Source organism: Entelurus aequoreus, linkage group LG10, assembly GCF_033978785.1.
Source record: "Entelurus aequoreus isolate RoL-2023_Sb linkage group LG10, RoL_Eaeq_v1.1, whole genome shotgun sequence".
Lineage (NCBI taxonomy): Eukaryota > Metazoa > Chordata > Actinopteri > Syngnathiformes > Syngnathidae > Entelurus > Entelurus aequoreus.
The window spans coordinates 7544794-7565749 of record NC_084740.1 but is presented as its reverse complement, the minus strand read 5'-3'; the positions used below and the strand labels follow the sequence as shown (position 1 = coordinate 7565749).

General features: G+C 40.7%; 1 long non-coding RNA gene across 3 annotated transcripts in view; it reads left to right on the top strand.

Moving 5' to 3' along the window:
* LOC133659279 (uncharacterized) overlaps positions 1-12178 on the top strand; it is a 533887-nt gene extending 521709 nt beyond the window's left edge. For all 3 annotated transcript variants that reach the window (XR_009827608.1, XR_009827609.1, XR_009827610.1), the window contains exon 4: positions 12065-12178. This is a non-coding gene — a long non-coding RNA (uncharacterized LOC133659279). The remainder of the gene's footprint in view (positions 1-12064) is intronic.
* Positions 12179-20956: the final 8778 nt, after the last annotated feature.

Here is a 20956-nt window from a genome sequence, read left to right as displayed (position 1 = left end):
CAACTTAAGCTGTACATCAAGCAAGAATGGGAAAGACTTCCACCTGAGAAGCTTCAAAAATGTGTCTCCTCAGTTCCCAAACCTTTACTGAGTGTTGTTAAAAGGAAAGGCCATGTAACACAGTGGTGAACATGCCCTTTCCCAACTACTTTGGCACGTGTTGCAGCCATGAAATTCTAAGTTAATAATTATTTGCAAAAAAAAATTAAAGTTTATGAGTTTGAACATCAAATATGTTGTCTTTGTAGTGCATTCAATTGAATATGGGTCGAAAAGGATTTGCAAATCATTGTATTCCGTTTATATTTACATCTAACACAATTTCCCAAGTCATATGGAAACGGGGTTTGTTTATATATATATATATATATATATATATATATATATATATATATATATATATATATATATATATATATATATATATATATATATGTATATATGTATATATACATATATATGTATGTGTGGGGAAAAAAATCACATATTACGCTCTACCACGGTATTGAGCTCTATTTTTTAGGATAATCTAATTAAGACATATATATATATATATATATATATATATATATATATATATGTATATATATATATATATATATATATATATATATATATATATATATATATATATATATATATATATATATATAGTTCTCTGCAGACAAATGTGAGGGAGGTGGTATTCTCTCCTGGATGGCGTGCAACCTCCTTGCATGCAGTGCGGTGACACGGCGTTGGCGCTTGTCACCCATTTTCATAACAAGTGACAAAAGTAAAAGGTTGGTGACCTTGCCAGTTCCCGTTTTCCAACTTTTAAAAAAGGGAATTCCAAACCACACTCTCCCCACCATCTTTATCTAATAGTGGATATATAGCCTCTGTTGTCAGTCCGCTTCTTCTTTTGTTTTGCACGGATCTGTTCCCAAGCTGTGCCAAAATATGATGCATTTTTCATCGCTCTCCCTTTACCCTTCGATGATGCAGTGAAATATTAATGACGGGACACACGTTCACAGTCATGGTTTCCCCAACGCTGTTTTTTTTGTGTTGTTGTCTCTCCCGTGCTTATGCTTCCTTCCCGTCCTTTGGTAATCAGATCAGTGTTCATATCGCGGGGCAAAAGCTGCCAAGTGGAAGAAGAAGCGAGCGCCGTCAATGAGATTACGACTGTATGACTGCATCCCCTTGTGTGTTGAGGAATGTTGCCCGCCTCTCCCAGAACGCCGCCTCCGACGAGATAATGAATGTCGAAGCGAGGCCCACTTGTTGAGGCTTCTTACTCATCAAAATGTTTCTAGAAAGTGTGATGCACGAGCACACTAACAACACTAACCCAAGTCTGATTTGAAAGTACAATTATTAAAAAAAAACCTTCACAAATGTTTGTGAAACATGGAAGGCTGGTCCACAATTGAGCAGAAAAGCAAAACAGCACAATTTTAACATGCAACATTAAAGGCCTACTAAAATGAGATTTTCTTATTTAAACGGGGATAGCAGGTCCATTCTATGTGTCATACTTGATCATTTCGCGATATTGCCATATTTTTGCTGAAAGGATTTAGTAGAGAACATTGACGATAAAGTTTGCAACTTTTGGTCGCTGATAAAAAAGCCTTGCCTGTACCGGAAGTAGCGTGACATCACAGGTTGTGGAGCTCCTCACATCTGCACATTGTTTACAATCATGGCCACCAGCAGCGAGAGCGATTCAGACCGAGAAAGCGACGATTTCCCCATTGATTTGAGCGAGGATGAAAGATTCGTGGATGAGGAAAGTGAGAGTGAAGGAGTAGAGGGCAGTGGAAGCGATTCAGATAGGGAAGATGCTGTGAGAGGCGGGTGGGACCTGATTGATTGATTGAGACTTTTATTAGTAGGTTGCACAGTGAAGTACATATTCCGTACAATTGACCACTAAATGGTAACACCCGAATAAGTTTTTCAACTTGTTTAAGTCGGGGTCCACTTAAATTGATTCATGATACAGATATATACTATCATATATACTATCATCATAATACAGTCATCACACAAGATAATCACATTGAATTATTTACATTATTTACAATCAGGGGTGTGGAGGGGGGGGGGGGGGGTATGGACATCAAGTAGTGGACATAGAGAGAGAGAGAGAGAGAGAGAGAGAGAGAGAGATCAGAAGGCATAAGAAAAAGAAAAAGTATCTGCATTTGATTGTTTACATTTGATTATTAGCAATCCAGGGAGGGTGTTAGTTTAGGGTTGTAGCTGCCTGGAGGTGAACTTTTATTGCGGTTTTGAAGGAGGATAGAGATGCCCTTTCTTTTATGCCTGATATTCTGCTGGGAATGACTAAAAGAGTAAATAAACACAAGACATATATATACTCTATTAGCCACAACACAACCAGGCTTATATGTAATATGCCACAAATTAATCCTGCATAACAAACACCTCCCCCCTCCTGTCCATACATACTTGCCAACCTTGAGACCTCCAATATCGGGAGGTGGGGGGCTTGGTTGGGGGTAGGGGGGGGGTTGTTTGGGGGGCAGGGGGCGTGGTTATTTACAGCTAGAATTCACCAACTCGAGTATTTCATATATATTTCATATATATATATATATATATATATATATATATATATATATTATATATATATATATATATATATATATATATATATATATATATATATATATATATATATATATGTATGTATGAAATATTTGACTTTCAGTGAATTCTAGCTATATATATATTTTTTTATTTTATTTACATAGAAGAAAAAAAAAAAATACTTAAATTCCAGTGTTGGGGGGTTGTTTGGGGCAGGGGGCGTGGTTATTTACAGCTAGAATTCACCAACTCGAGTATTTCATATATATTTCATATATATATATATATATATATATATATATATATATATATATATATATATATATATATATATATATATATATATGTATGTATGAAATATTTGACTTTCAGTGAATTCTAGCTATATATATATTTTTTTATTTTATTTACATAGAAGAAAAAAAAAATACTTAAATTCCAGTGTTCCAGTGGCTATCCATTAGATGGCAGTATTGTCCTGTCTAACTTCTCCGTTCATGATGAGTATATCATTTCGGCCGCCATGTCTGTAATTTCCTCGTTCTTCTGCTTCGTCTCCTTGTTGTGTGCGCAGTTGTGCACTCTATAAAAGCCCTAGATGTTATGACATCTTTGGGCAGGCAAGCTGTTTGTTTTGTGGGAAAGCGGACGTGAGAACAGGCTGTCCCCACTCAGTCTCAGGGCCGCATTGAGCTGGAGGGGGCGTGGCCTCCAGCTCCGGCTGAATACCGGGAGTTTGTCGGGAGAAAATCTCTGCCGGGAGGTTGTCGGGAGAGGCGCTGAATATCGGGATTCTCCCGCTACAAACGGGAGGGTTGGCAAGTATGCGTCCATATAACCCGCCAATACAAATCAAACACCCGCACAACACACTCAATCCCACAGCCCAAAGTACCGTTCACCTCCGCAAAGTTCATACAGCACATATATTTCCCCAAAGTTACGTACGTGACATGCACATAGCGGCACGCACGTACGGGCAAGCGATCAAATGTTTGGAAGCCGCAGCTGCGTACTCACGGTAGCGTGTATCTAACTCAAAGTCCTCCTGGTAAGAGTCTCTGTTGTCCCAGTTCTCCACAAGCATGCGTATCCAACTCAAAGTCCTCCTGGTAAGAGTCTCTGTTGTCCCAGTTCTCCACAAGCATGCGTATCCAACTCAAAGTCCTCCTGGTAAGAGTCTCTGTTGTCCCAGTTCTCCACAAGCATGCGTATCCAACTCAAAGTCCTCCTGGTAAGAGTCTCTGTTGTCCCAGTTCTCCACAGGCCAATGGTAAAGCTTGGCTGTCATCTTTCGGGAATGTAAACAATGAAACACCGGCTACGTGTTTGTGTTGCTGCAGCCGCCCGCTAATACACCGCTTCCCACCTACAGCTTTCTTCTTTGCTGTCTCCATTGTTCATTAAACAAATTGCAAAAGATTCACCAACACAGATGTCCAGAATACTGTGGGATTCTGCGATGAAAACAGACGACTTAATAGCTGGCCACGATGCTGTCCCAAAATGTCCGCTACAATCCGTGACGTCACGCGCAAACGTCATCATACCGAGACGTTTTCAGCAGGATATTTCGCGGGAAATTTAAAATTGCACTTTACTAATCTAACCCGGCCGTATTGGCATGTGTTGCAATGTTAAGATTTCATCATTGATATATAAACTATCAGACTGCGTGGTCGGTAGTAGTGGCTTTCAGTAGGCCTTTAAAAATAAAATAAAACATTTAGATAATAAATATTGTTTAAAAAGATTACAACTGAATAACAACTGCAGTAGTTTTAAGAAATAATGTAATAATGTACAGCATTGGAGAGTGGACTTCTACGGTATCTTCCTCCAGCTGCTTCTCCATCAAACACACCATCAGCAGCTTTTCCATATTTTATGATAAATATCTGCCCTTTATATATTATTCTATTATTATTTTCATGCATTGGACTCATTCTGCTCCAGTACGGTGCAGACTTGCAGTACTACGCTTGAATTGCTTCACCAATTTAGCCAGCAACAATCTCTGTCATGTTTTTGATGATTTTTTTGTTTAATTCAATGACTATCATCCACGTATTTTTCCCAGCACTGTCCTTCACGCTCAATTTCTCCCTTCTCATGCTTGGAATACAAAGTTATGCCGATTTCCACAGCTGTAAGCTAATGCAAGCGGTTAAGACCAGATGTTTTTGGCAGATCTTACAGGGTTCACTTTGTCATCTGCTACGCCAACTAATGATGGGGATGCTTTTAACTCAGAGGTTGGCTTGCAACTTAAAGCATAATAATTAGCCGACAGACAGTTCTTATCTCAAAAAAATATGCACAATTAGTGCACTCTTAAATTGAACTACCACTGCATTTCACATAACTAGATGAGGCAATTCCTGAAGGTATTGCGTGTGAATGCTCCAATGCTGAAGTTGAACTGAAATCCTGGAATTTTTTTTTTAGAATTGTTGAAGTAGAGCACATAATTCCTAAACAGGTTGAATATTTTGAAGTTGGAACAGTTGGAATCAGAGGAAAAATGTGGTAGATATAGAACTTTGAAGAATGTCCCATTGATTTCAATGGGAATTTCGGAAAAAGCAGGATTTTTTTTAAAAATGGTAAACAACTTGAATGAGTTGAAATGGTTGGTGTTGGAACTTTTCAAATCGGTCGAGAAATGTTGAAGTAGTAACATGTTTAAAGGCCTACTGAAATTATTATTTTTTATTTAAACGGGGATAGCAGATCCATTCTATGTGTCATACTTGATCATTTTGCGATATTGCCATATTTTTGCTGAAAGGATTTAGTAGAGAAAATCGACGATAAAGTTCGCAACTTTTGCTCGCTGATAAAAAAAGCCTCGCCTGTACCGGAAGTAGTGTGACGTCACAGGAGGTAATATTCCTCACAATTTTCCTTTGTTTACAATGGAGCGGGAGATTTGGAGCGACAAAGCGACGATTACCCCATTAATTTGAGCGAGGATGAAAGATTCGTGGATGAGGAACGTTAGAGCGAAGAACTAGAGGCAGTGCAGGACGTATCTTTTTTCGCTCTGACCGTAACTTAGGTACAAGCTGGCTCATTGGATTCCACACTTTGTCCTTTTTCTATTGTGGATCACGGATTTGTATTTTAAACCACCTCGGATACTATATCCTCTTGAAAATGAGAGTCGAGCACGCGAAATGGACATTCACAGTGACTTTTATCTCCACGACAATACATCGGTGACACACTTAGCTACTGAGCTAACGTGATAGCATTGTTCTCAAATGCAGATAGAAACAAAATACATAAATCCCTGACTGGAAGGATAGACAGAAGATCAACAATACTATTATGTAACTACACGGTTAATAATTCTCAGCCTGGTAAAGCTTAACAATGCTGTTGCTAACGATGCTAAGGCTAATTTAGCAACTTAGCAACCGGACCTCACAGAGCTATGATAAAAACATTCGCGCTCCACCTACGCCAGCCAGCCCTCATCTTCCCATCAACAGCCGTGGTCAACTGCGTTCCAGCGACCTACGGCGCGACGAAGGACTTCATCCGTGGGTTTGGCGGCTAGCATCGGCTAGGCGTCTGCTAAGTCCTTGTTGTGTTGCTACAGCCAGCCGCTAATACACCGATCGACCCCACCTACAACGTTCTTCTTTGCAGCCTCCATTGTTCATTAAACAAAGTGCAAAAGATTCACCAACACAGATGTCCAGAATACTGTGGAATTATGAAATGAAAACAGAGCTTGTTGTATAGGATTCTCCGGGCTCCGAATACTTCCCTTGTTCTCGTGACGTCACACGCATACGTCAGCATAATAAAACGTTTTTAACAGGAAGTGTGGCGGGAAATTTAAAATGTCACTTTATAAGTTAACCCGGCCGTATTGGCATGTGTTGCAATGTTAAGATTTCATCATTGATATATAAACTATCAGACTGCGTGGTCGGTAGTAGTGGCTTTCAGTCGACCTTTAATTGAGACATTGTAATCACGGAATTCCTGGAATTTTCAGGAAAACCAGGAATTTTTCCAGTTCAAAAAACAACTTTGTTTTTTGTGCTGATTAAGAGGATGTTTTGACGGTGGAACGGTTGAAATGCGTTGAAAAATGTGGAAGGAGTAGTCGCCAGAAAAAAAAAAGGGTGGAAAAAGGGGCTTTGGAAAACTAGGACTTCTGAAAAATCCTGGAATTTTTTCGAATTTGGAAAAAGGTCATTTAAATTTGGTGGAATGTGTTGAACGTGGAATGGTTTGAATTGGTTGAAAAATGTGGAAATGGTGGAAGTTTGAAAAATGGCCAATTCATTTTGAATCAATCAGTCAATCAATCAAAGTTTACTTATATAGCCCTAAATCACGAGTGTCTCAAAGGGCTGCACAAGCCACAACGACATCCTCGGATCCCACATCAGGGCAAGGAAAAACTCAACACAATGGGATACAATGAGAAACCTTGGAGGCGACCGCAGATGTGGAGACCCCCCCTCCCTGGGCGACTGGTGCAATGGACGTCAAGTGGATCTAGTTAATAGTGTGAGAGTCCAGTCCATAGTGGATCTAACATAATATTGTGAGAGTCCAGTCCATTGTGGATCTAACATAATAGTGTGAGAGTCCAGTCCATAGTGGATCTAACATAATATTGTGAGAGTCCAGTCCATAGTGGATCTAACATAATAGTGTGAGAGTCCAGTCCATAGTGGATCTAGTTAATAGTGGGAGAGTCCAGTCCATAGTGGATCTAACATAATAGTGAGAGAGTCCAGTCCATAGTGGATCTAGTTAATAGTGTGAGAGTCCAGTCCATAGTGGATCTAACATAATAGTGAGAGTCCAGTCCATAGTGGATTTAACATAATAGTGAGAGTCCAGTCCATAGTGGATCTAACATAATAGTGAGAGTCCAGTCCATAGTGGATCTAACATAATAGTGAGAGTCCAGTCCATAGTGGATTTAACATAGTATTGCGGGAGTCCAGTCCATAGTGGATCTAACATAGTATTGTGAGAGTCCAGTCCATAGTCAGTCTACCCCAGGGCAGCTGTGGCTACGAAAGTAGCTTACCACCACCAGGTGTGAATGAATGATGGGTTTTTAACATGTAAAGCGACTTTGGGTACTTAGAAAAGCGCTATATAAATCCCAGGTGTTATTATTATTATTAGGTATTATAGTGGATGTAACATAATAGTGAGAGTCCAGTCCATAGTGGAAACAAGTCAGCAGCGCAGAGACGTCCTCAACTGATACACAGATGAGTGGTCCACCCCGGATCCCGACTTTGAACAGCTAGCGCATCATCTGTGGTCACCTAATAACCTCTCCACGCAGGAGAAGGGGGCAGAGCAGAAAAGAGATGGCAGATCAACTGGTTTAAAAGGGGTCTATTTAAAGGGTAGTGTATACAAATTAGTTTTAAAATGGGACTTAAATGCTTCTACTGAGGTAGCATCTCTAACTGTTACCGGGAGGGCATTCCATAGTACTGGAGCCCCAATAGAAAACGCTCAATAGCCCGCAGACTGTTTTTGGGCTCTGGGAATCACTAATAAACCGGAGTTCTTAGAACGCAGATTTCTTGCCGGGACATATCGTACTATACAATCAGCAAGATAGGATGGAGCTAGACCATAGGTGTCAAAGTCAAGGCCCGCGGGCCAGATCCGGCCTGCGATTTAATGATCTATGGCCCCCGGGATGATATTTGATTAGTATTAGAACCGGCCCGCAGGCCACAGCCGCCTGCTGCTGTTTTACACGCACCAATACTCCATCAGTGTTGGTGCTAGGAATTTTCAAAATGGGGTCCCGGGGACCCCCATCAAGTCAGAAAAATGGGGTCCCACAGTAAATTTTTGGGGTCCCACTTTTTTGTAACCGTTTTGAAAACAAACGATAAATGTATGCATTATCCTGTTATAGCTCACATTCTATATTGTTTTGGAAAAAGGTTTGTCATAAATGTTATTTAGATCATTAAAAAAAAATACAAAAGAAAAACATTCATTTACTTTCTTCTTTCCTTCAAGGATCTAAACTTTACCGCTGCCGTACTTTTTTTCTATATTTTTATTGTAATATTTTCAGAATGTGTTTCTTCTATTTTTGGCCAAAGTACGACAAAGAAAACAATCTGAAGTTGTCTCTATTTTTTGGTTTTAATGCCATGATTTTAATAGTCCGGCCCGTGTGTGCACAGATTTTCCTCCATGCGGCCCCTGAGCTAGAACGAGTTTGTTACCCCTGAGCTAGACCCTTTAGTATTTTATACGTAAGTAGTAAAACCTTAAATGCGCATCTTAAGTGTACAGGAAGCCAGTAGTATAGGCGTAATATGATCAAAATGTCCCGGAAAACCTGGAATTCTGGGAAATCTGTGAATTTTTGGAATTTGTCAAGGTAAAGCCCGCAGTTCCCGAATAAGCTGAACAGTTTGAAGTTGGAACGCTTTGAATCGGGTGAAAAATGTGGAAGTTAGAGTGCGCCAAAATCTGGAGAAGAAGAAGAAGAAATTGAAGAAGTTTAATAAATAGATTAATTTTGGTGTAGAAAACTGCTTTGGAGCATTCACACTGATTTAATTTATATTTGATCGATTAGTTGGCTAGTGCTTTGTTTATTCCATCCCTCCATGTAGAAAACGCTCTGTTGCTGATGTGTTTTAATCTAATGCTGTGTCTACACTAAACCGGATAACCCCTTAAACGAATAATTATTTAGCCTAAGCCCCGTTTCAGCCACACTAATCTGTCGTCTAAGGTTCCCCTCCTCGGATAATCTTTTACACGGGTAAGTGTATTTCTTGAATCTCCGGCTCTTAGCTTTGTATGGACTCATTGATCGTTTACAAACTGAGTTCGGAGAGGAAGTGAAGTCAGAAAGACCGCGCCCCACACAGGAAATGACGTCAGAAAGAACGCGCCACAGCCAGCTTCATGATAAAGCGGTTTCGTAACTCAGAGGTAAACACTGGAAATATGGAGGCGAGTCATCCAGACATGCCCGTGTTTCTCCTTCTTTTAAATGTACAGACGCTTGTGGAAATCACACATGAATACCTTAAGAGAAAGCGATTGCAGCTATTTGGGATACAACACTTCTCAGACGGCAAGAGAACTTTCCAATGTCCAGGTCAGCTGGGATTCTACTTACCGAAAAAATGTGTCCATTTGTCGAAGGAGAGTCAATGAGAATGCGGGTTCCCGTGGATGTGATAAAAAAAAAGGTAGCGTGTGCTTTGTATTACCTGGCCGTCGAGGGAAGACTACGGAAAACGGCGAATGCAGACTGTATCAGTTATTGTCCGCCATGTATGTCGCGGACTCAACGTCTAGGTCCAGAGTATATAAAGTCACCAAAAACGAATGGACAATGAAGGTGAAGGCAAAAGAGTGAGGAGTGTCCTGATCTAGTGTCCTAGATCCCTAGATTGATTGTTGTAAAATATTATTTGTCACATTGTGTACTTTCACGTGTTTATTAAAGATTTCCAGTTAAAGGCCTACTGAAATGATTTTTTTTTTATTTAAACGGGGATAGCAGATCCATTCTATGTGTCATACTTGATCATTTCGCGATATTGCCATATTTTTGCTGAAAGGATTTAGTAGAGAACATCGAAGATAAAGTTCGCAACTTTTGGTCGCTGATAAAAAAAAGCCTTGCCTGTACCGGAAGTAGCGTGACGTCACAGGTTGAAAGGCTCCTCACATTTCCCCATTGTTTACACCAGCAGCGAGAGCGATTCGGACCGAGAAAGCGACGATTACCCCATTAATTTGAGCGGGGATGAAAGATTTGTGATTGAAAAAAGGTGAAAGTGAAGGACTAGAGTGCAGTGCAGGACGTATCTTTTTTCGCTCTGACCGTAACTTAGGTACAAGCTGGTTCATTGGATTCCACACTTTCTCCTTTTTCTTTTGTGGATCACGGATTTGTATTTTAAACCACCTCGGATACTATAGCCTCTTGAAAATGAGAGTCGAGAACACGAAATGGACATTCACAGTGACTTTTATCTCCACGACAATACATCGGCGAAGCTCTTTAGCTACGGAGCTAACGTGATAGCACATCGGGCTTGAATGCAGATAGAAACAAAAGAAATAAACCCCTGACTGGAAGGATAGACAGAAGATCAACAATACTATTAAACCATGGACATGTAACTACACGGTTAATGCTTTCCAGCCTGGCGAAGCTTAAGAATGCTGTTGTTAACGACGCCATTGAAGCTAACTTAGCAACGGGACCTCACAGAGCTATGCTAAAAACATTAGCTATCCACCTACGCCAGCCCTCATCTGCTCATCAACACCCGTGCTCACCTGCGTTCCAGCGATCGACGGAGCGATGATCATAGATGCGGTCGGCGGCCCGGAGACGGAGGAAGTCACGGTGAGGTCGGCGGCTAGCACGTCTGCTATCCATCTCAAAGCCCTCCTGGTTGTGTTGCTGCAGCCAGCCGCTAATACACCAATCCCACCTACAACTTTCTTCTTTGCAGTCTTCATTGTTCATTAAACAAATTGCAAAAGATTCACCAACACAGATGTCCAGAATACTGTGGAATTTCGAGATGAAAACAGAGCTTTTTGTATTGGATTCAATGGTGTACCAATATTTCCGGTTCAACGATTGACGTCACGCGCATACGTCATCATACATAGACGTTTTCAACCGGAAGTTTAGCGGGAAATTTAAAATTGCACTTTATAAGTTAACCCGGCCGTATTGGCATGTGTTGCAATGTTAAGATTTCATTATTGATAAATAAACTATCAGACTGCGTGGTCGGTAGTAGTGGCTTTCAGTAGGCCTTTTACTGAAATACCACAATGCTGCATATGGTTCAGATAAGTTAAATTTAAGAACTTGCACACAAAGCAACACTGAAGGTGACTATGACGTGCGCATTTTCCACGCATTCGTACTAGGTCACGTTGCGCCGGCTGACGGAGTGGGGGGAGGGGGTCTTAAACGACCATTGTGTGGATAAGGTTAGGTGGGATTTACCCTGGATAACCTTTGCCGGCTAGTGTAGAAGGGGCCTAAACCTCATGACAACTCGGAGCATCTGATTAGCAGCGATCTTGAAGGAGTGTGTGCTGCTTGAAGATCACAGAGATAAGACGGTGTTAACCTGTGTGATACTTAAAAACACATTAATCGACTCTCGGAAGCTAAAACCAAGCGCTCTTGAATCGTCAGGCAGCAGCTGCAGAGGACAAAACAGAGACTGACTAATGCCTGCACAAAGGCCGTAACAATAGTCCGGTTTTGCAGAAACAAAGGCATGAATCACCCCTTCAAAGTCAGAGATTTCACAGAAAGTGTTTGACCTTTTGAAGGAGCTGAAAGACTCTATTGCTGACACCACTGTTAACGTTTTTGACATGTTTTACTGTCATCTATTTATTCTGGTAAAAAAAAATAATTATCATCTTGTTTGCCCTATAGGTGGTGCTTTTTTGGTGACACGCTACCATACCACCCCGAGTGGGGAGTCGGCATCCAGCTCCACGGGACACTGACGCGAGACCCGCAATGGAGACCACAGCTTGATATTTCTGGTGAGTTCATTCTTGCAGCTGCCGTCTCACCTTTAGCAGAGGCAGAAAGTGTTGCGTTGGCAGTGGTGCATCAGCACATTGAAGTTGCAGCATATGCAGATCAGAGATGGCAATTTGTTACAGAAAAGACCTGGGGAAACTGCAGGTGCGGAGCTGAATTAGGGCAGGGTGACTTTTCCGTGCAGCATGCTTCATTCACGCTCCCTTGTCCTCCAGACTGTGTTTGTCAGTTGTCGACGTATCCGTTTAATCTGGAGCCAGAAGATGTTTAAAAAGGACCCGATGTATACACTTGAAATCAATTGGTCTGAGGGTTATCTGTCCCTGGTAGCATTCAACACGGAGACTTACACAGGGCGGTCCGGACACGCCCTGCCCCTCGCGCTCTTACAATATACATCACAATGTATCAATATGCAATGTGGTGTCTGCTTCCAGGAGTGGAATCTTCCTCTGCTTTCTCTTTCCTGGAATCCGACTTCCTATCTGGTGTTGTCCTTCAGATCTTGGCAGAGTAGCAAGAATGTGGACGATAAGAGTGAATGTTCGTGGACGTGAACTTGGACCCAGTTCCAACTGAAACTTAGAGGATATGATTAGATGCACGGCCTGTTGTAAGCATATACCGTATATATACTGAACATTTCTTAATCACTTCATCCTACATTATCCTAATTATATCCCAACATAATATATCCCAACACAGTACAGGTATGTGCTATATCTTAGTTTTGTGGGCGGTCTTATTTACGTGGCTCACCTTCGACAGCGTCTTTTCCCCGCCATCTTTGGTGTAGCGTCCAAGCCTCCATGGGGCCCTAAGCAAAATTTGATTTTGGGGCCCTCTATTTCTGCCAATAATATTGATTGTTGATCATTCACACACCGACTATAAACTCATTGCGGCTCTGGCAGTGTTGTTTACATTATCCTATTGTCAGCCTGGCATGTCTTTACAAATGACATATGTCATTTATAAAGATATGGGGGTGGCCCAGTTAAGAACATAAATAATACCAATGAATGAACGAATGATGTCCAGAGTGCCACATATGGTTCCTAATCTTAAAATGTAGAAAACATTCAGCTACAAGAGTGGCCTGGGGTTGAACAGTCCAAGTGATAAAGCTTTGTATTCACAGTAAAAGTGTCATCTTGTCTCATCCGTCTTTAATTACTAGTTTATATTTTTAGTTAATTGTTCATATTTAATGTTTACTTTGTACAAAGAGAGCGCAGTCTACTGAAGTTAAATTCCATGTGTGTTAAACATAACTGGACAATAAAGCTGATTCTGATTCACTTTATTATTTGTGGTAACAAAAACCTGAAACAGCAATGTGCAAAAATAATCCGTAATGCGAGAAAAACAATAAAGTGCAACAATAAAATCACTTAAATACACACTACCGTTCAAAAGTTTGGGGTCACATTGAAATGTCCTTATTTTTGAAGGAAAAGCACTGTACTTTTCAATGAAGATAACTTTAAACTAGTCTTAACTTTAAAGAAATACACTCTATACATTGCTAAAGTGGTAAATGACTATTCTAGCTGAAAATGTCTGGTTTTTGGTGCAATATCTACATAGGTGTATAGAGGCCCATTTCCAGCAACTATCACTCCAGTGTTCTAATGGTACAATGTGTTTGCTCATTGGCTCAGAAGGCTAATTGATGATTAGAAAACCCTTGTGCAATCATGTTCACACATCTGAAAACAGTTTGGCTCGTTACAGAAGCTACAAAACGGACCTTCCTTTGAGCAGATTGAGTTTCTGGAGCATCACATTTGTGGGGTCAATTAAACGCTCAAAATGGCCAGAAAAAGAGAACTTTCATCTGAAACTCGACAGTCTATTCTTGTTCTTAGAAATGAAGGCTATTCCACAAAATTGTTTGGGTGACCCCAAACTTTTGAACGGTAGTATATATAAAAAGGAACAAATTCAATTGTACAAAAAACAACATAATTAAATTAAATATCAAGCAAATAATTAAATAATATTAATGAACAGAGTTACCAGAAACAAGGTAACATAACGGTTTATAAACAAATATAAAGTTACTACATATTAAAACTATGTATCAATCAATCAATCAATGTTTATTTATATAGCCCTAAATCACAAGTGTCTCAAAGGGCTGTACAAGCCACAACGACATCCTCGGTACAGAGCCCACATACGGGCAAGGAAAAACTCACCCCAGTGGGACGTCGGCGAATGACTATGAGAAACCTTGGAGAGGACCACATATGTGGGTAACCCCCCCCCCCCCCCCCCTCTAGGGGAGACCGAAAGCAATGGTTGTCGAGTGGGTCTGACATAACATTTTGAAAGTCCAGTCCACAGTGGATCCAACACATCAGCGGGAGTCCAGTCCACAGCGGGGCCAACAGGAAACCATCCCGAGCGGAGACGGGTCAGCAGCGCAGAGATGTCCCCAACCGATGCACAGGCTAGTGGTCCACCCGGGGTCCCGGCTCTGGACAGCCAGCACTTCATCCATGGCCACCGGACCTATGCAACTCCCCCTCGCAAGGGACAGGGGAGAAGAGGAGAGAAGAAAAGAAACGGCAGATCAACTGGTCTAAAAAAAGGGGGGTCTATTTAAAGGCTAGATTATACAAATGAGTTTTAAAATGGGACTTAAATGCTTCTACTGAGGTAGCATCTCTAACTGTTACCGGGAGGGCATTCCAGAGTACTGGAGCCTGAATAGAAAACGCTCTATAGCCCGCAGACTTTTTTTTGGCTCTGGGAATCACTAATAAGCCGGAGTTCTTTGAACGCAGATTTCTTGTCGGGACATATGGTACAATACAATCGGCGAGATAGGCTGGAGCTAAACCGTGTAGTATTTTATACGTAAGTAGTAAAACCTTAAAGTCGCATCTTAAGTGCACAGGAAGCCAGTGCAGGTGAGCCAGTATAGGCGTAATATGATCAAACTTTCTCGTTATGTAAATGTACATAATGATGTGCAAACATTTTTTGGGGAAAAAATCAAAATAAACTACCTTAAATTAAGGTCCTTAATTCACACATTTGACCATCACATCACAGTTTTGTTCCTCTGTTCTTCACCATCCACACCACTCCACCCGCTCCTTAAAACCTGTGCTTCCTGGCTTTTCTGGTGGCAAAGTCATGTATGACATCACTGTAAGAAATCTGATGGCCGACTTTGTTATTAATACTAATCACTGCCAGTCCACTCAGTCTCTCTTGAGCCATGGAAGATCTCAAGTAGTTTTTTATTAATTTGAGCTTGGAAAAGCTCCGCTCTGCAGATGCAACAGTCACAGGAAGAGTGCAGGCTATCCGCAGAGCTACCCAAAGATTTGGGTACAACTCACAGATCTCATTTTGAGAGAGGTAAGTGAGCAATTCAAAGGGGGTCATGTTGACCCAATCCCGCTGTCCCTCGGCTGCCAGTTTTAAGGACTTTTTGGAAAATAATTTGCAGCAAAAGCAATAGACTGCACCTTTACTTCTTGAATAAGTCAGCCAGCTACGCTTGACTTTTTCCCCATTGACTAGCTGCCTGTAGGTATAATGATAATGAAAACTTCGGCCATCATGCCGTTTGGGGAATGAAAAGTTCTCCTTAATAGACAGTGGTCCTCTGATCACCTGCTCAGTCCTGTCTGAATCTGAGAGGAAAGAAGGCCACTCAGCTGGGTCAACTGGCGGAGCTGATGATGGTCCGTGGTGTGAAGGGGACGTTGTGGTGGCAGTTGCTGAGGAAGTGACCGAAGAAAGACAATGACTGAAAAAAAAGGACCTATACGGTCATTAAATTGCCCTTTTGGACATAATTATTAATCTCAGAATGTTCTGCAGTACAATGAGCAATTATAAAGGGTGTTTTGCAGTTAATTTACTAGATAAATCAGCTGTGGTTTCAGACAATGGAGGGGACAGTGGGCACAGAGGTTGGAGGTGTGTGAGAGAGCACTGTAGAGGATGGAGATGGATCTAAGATGAAATACATACGTACATACACTACCGTTCAAAAGTTTGGGGTCACCCAAACAATTTTGTGGAATAGCCTTCATTTCTAAGAACAAGAATAGACTGTCGAGTTTCAGATGAAAGTTCTCTTTTTCTGGCCATTTTGAGCGTTTAATTGACCCCACAAATGTGATGCTCCAGAAACTCAATCTGCTCAAAGGAAAGTCAGTTTTGTAGCTTCTGTAACGAGCTAAACTGTTTTCAGATGTGTGAACATGATTGCACAAGGGTTTTCTAATCATCAATTAGCCGTCTGAGCCAATGAGCAAACACATTGTACCATTAGAACACTGGAGTGATAGTTGCTGGAAATGGGCCTCTATACACCTATGTAAATATTGCACCAAAAACCAGACATTTGCAGCTAGAATAGTCATTTACCACATTAGCAATGTATAGAGTGTATTTCTTTAAAGTTAAGACTAGTTTAAAGTTATCTTCATTGAAAAGTACAGTACTTTTCCTTCAAAAATAAGGACATTTCAATGTGACCCCAAACTTTTGAACGGTAGTGTACATATAGGCACACATATTAATGAGATACTTTGACTATATTAATTTCCCTTCAGGTGTAATGTTTATACTAAGGAATTAAATGTATACTGTATGGTGACAGTCTTTTCCTCACCTGATTCATCACTCACAGTTGAGCCTGAGGATGTGGACTGGCTCTGGGCTGATTCTGTGCCTCCAAAGTATGTTAACAATGCTCCTGGGGAAGTTTCACATAACTTATGAGTTGATGTAAAAAATAATGTTTATTTTACTCACATAAATTATCGTGCTCTGCTGCAAACAATTTGTGCAAACAACATATCTCACTAGTAATCTGATGCTAAAAACATATTGCTAGCACCGCGCTAGCTAGCTAACGTCACCTAGCTAAAGCTAATTACAGCTACAAATCTCTTTGATAAACTTTTTATTACCAAGTCATGCAAACATACCTTTATCATGGCATTTTTTCTACTCTTCCACTTTCTTCTTCTTCCTTTTTTCTGCACCTGAAGGATATGTCCTTTTTTGTGACATTGTTTTGCCTCTATCTGCGCTTTACTGGCATTGCACGGCAGGCGGCAAACGTCACAGGTGCAGCAGAGGCAGCTTTACATTTAAAGAGAGGCAGCAGCAGCACTCTGTTGACCTAAAATTGTGTTTTTGTAAAATAATATATCTTTGATCATTTAGAAATCATCAGTCAGACTCGTACATGCAAAAAAATAAAAAATAAGAATTTTTTGTTAATTGCTTTTGGGGGCCCCCTGGTGGCCGCGGGGCCCTAAGCAAGCGCTTAGTACGCTTATGCCTTGGGCCGGCTGTGCGTGCAAGGACGGGTGTGGAAGAAGTTTAGATGTTTTAATGACATTCGGACTTTACTTTAATCAATAACGAAAATGCATCTTCTAATCCGTGGCTCAATAATGCAACGACGACGCCGGAAATGTGTCCCGTAAAAAAAACGTCCAACCGGAACCCTCTAATAACTAAAGTTCCTTGGGTGAATAATGTAACTCACTAAACCGGTATGTTTTAGCGCTTTGATAGCAAGTCTACTGACAGATATAAGTAAGAACTTTACACTACTTTATATTACAATTGTGGCTTGCACAGCCCTTTGAGACACTTGTGATTTAGGGCTATATAAATAAACATTGATTGATTGATTGATTGAATTGGCAACAGCGAAAGATGAATGCCACATAAGAAGTTAGAGAAAAAGAATAAGCTTATGACTACAAAGGCGAGTGCATTTTCAGGACTTATGCAGATCCCAAATACAGATCAGCAGGTACCAGAAGGTAAGAAAAGTTGGTTTTACATAAAATTGCGAAACAAAACGCCAGGTAATATGTCTGCTAATAGGTGCCATTTTACGGTCCTTATACACACACCATAGTAATACTTGTATGTTTAATGCGCCGACAATGCATCAAGCTTACCGAAGTCGGTCTTAAAACATTTTGACAGATTTTTGAGCGCCGGGTGTAATGTTCTATATTCTCAATGGAACATATAAAGTTTTGGTGTTGTTTACTGCCATCATATTGCAGTCTACACGTATCTCGTATGTACGACTGCCATCTACTGGTCACACTTATCATGACACCATGAACCGAATAAAATTGCTTCGAGGTCGGTAAGCACAACCAAAATGATGCCGTACATTAGGTGCACCGGGTTATAAGGCGCACTGTCGATTTTTGAGAAAAAGAAAGGATTTTAAGTGCGCCTTATAGTCCGAAAAATACGGTATATGTAATATTTTTGGCCACTGCAACATTACACACAGTTTGAACAGTAACACTGTGTTTGAATATAGGTAAATAAAACGCTGTACTTTAGTCGAGTATTTTTTTTTTGGCATACCACTAGATAGAGGCCGCGTACCACTTCAGAAACACTGACTTAGTCTGTAGAGGAAACACATTTTGACTGCAAATCTACCAAAAGTGTTAGTCGGTTAGGGTGTGACATTGTTTGAATTTCGAAGATTTCGGTTCCGATTCCGGTTTCTCGTTTTGATCCCAGGGATCCTCGATTCCGAGTTTTTCAAGAGGCAAGATCAAAAATGTACAATGAATTTCTCACGGGGGCTATATATATATATATATATATATATATATATATATATAACTAAAGTTATTTTGGGTGAATAATGTGAACTCACTACACCGGTATGTTTTAGCGCTTTCATGGCGAGTTTCCTGACAGATATAAGTAAGAACTTTACACTACTTTATATTAGAAATGGCAACGGCAGAAGATGAATGTCCCATAACAAGAAGATAGAGAAAAAGAAGAAGCTTATCGACTACGGTTCGGCACGGACTAAGAAGGCGGAAGCGCGCAATTTTTCAGGACTTATGCAGATCCCAAATACAGATCAGCAGGTACCAGAAGGTAAGAAAAGTTTATTTTGCATAATATTGCGAAACAAAACGCCAGATAATGTGTCTTACCTTATACACACACCAATATAATACTTGTAGGTGCGGCTTCATAGCTTACCATAGTCGTACTAAAACATTTTGATAGGTTTTTGAGCGCCGCGTTCTATATTTTGAATGGAACATATAAAATGTTGGTGTTGTTTACTTGAGTAATATTGCCATCATATTGCAGTCTACACATATCTCTTATGTTTGACTGCCATCTACAGGTCACACTTATCATTACACCATGTACCAAATAAAATTGCTTTGAGGTCGGTAAGCAAAAGTAGAATTATTCCGTACATTAGGCGCAGCGGGTTTTAAGGCGCACTGTCGAGTTTTGAGACAAAAAAGGATTTTAAATGCGCCTTATAGTTTGGAAAATACGGTAGTTTATTAGGATTATTGATTTATGAAGGCGGCTCCACACCTGGTTCCTACCGATGCTCAATGCCCCAACCCTGTAGTTTGGTGCATACAATAAAAAATATAAGCCTTCCACAAAACCCTTACCTAAGCACATTCTACTTAATTTTTTTGGACTTGACGCAGCATTATTTTTACCCGCTCTTATTAAATTGCAGCCACCATCGCAGCTGTTGGTTGTGGCCTCACTTGATTATCCACCCAGATGTGTGGCACAGTGAGCCTCTCCTTGGGGAACAGAATAAAGCAGGGGGCGCTGGTCTCTGCAGCCCATGTTGTGGCATTTTCTGTTCACTCTGTTTAAAAAAGATGAATATCAATTAATTTAGTCTTTGTCTAAAGATAACAAAGCATGTTTTTCCTTATCTTTCTCAAGCTGCCGGGCACCCACCCCCCTTAAAAGACCCAGATGAGCAAATTTAGACTAACAAGTTCTCTTTTTGTATTATTTGCTCCTGGAAATGAATCTGGCAGTCATTTCCCGTATTATCAATTAGTTTTTCAGTAATCGCTAGATAATTAACTGTACTTGGCACAGTACTCGATATAACGCCTCCTCTTGGTGTGACGTCATCTACTGAACTGGAGCCAATTTCCCTGTGGATAAAGGCATGCGCAACTATTATTTTGATCACTTAAAGGCCTACTGAAATTAATTTTTTTTTATTTAAACGGGGATAGCAGATCCATTCTATGTGTCATACTTGATCATTTCGCGATATTGCCATATTTTTGCTGAAAGGATTTAGTAGAGAACAACGACGATAAAGTTCGCAACTTTTGGTCGCTGATAAAAAAAGCCTTGCCTGTACCGGAAGTAGCGTGACGTCACAGGAGGAAGTGCTGCTCGCATTTTCCTATTGTTTACACCAGCAGCGAGAGAGATTCGGACAGAGAAAGCGACGATTACCCCATTAATTTGAGCGAGGATGAAAGATTCGTGGATGAGGAACGTCAAAATGAAGGACTAGAGTGCAGTGCAGGACGTATCTTGTTTTGCTCTGACCGTAACTTAGGTACAAGGGCTCATTGGATTCCACACTTTCTCCTTTTTCTATTGTGGATCACGGATTTGTATTTTAAACCACCTCGGATACTATATCCTCTTGAAAATGAGAGTCGAGAACGCGAAATGGACATTCACGGTGACTTTTATCTCCACGACAATACATCGGCGAAACACTTTAGCTACGGAGCTAACGTGATAGCATCGTGCTTAAATGCAGATAGAAACAAAAGAAATAAACACCTGACTGGAAGGATAGACTGAAGATCAACAATACTATTAAACCATGGACATGTAACTACACGGTTAATGCTTTCCAGCCTGTCGAAGCTTAACAATGCTGTTGCTAACGACGTCATTGAAGCTAACTTAGCAACGGGACCTCACAGAGCTATG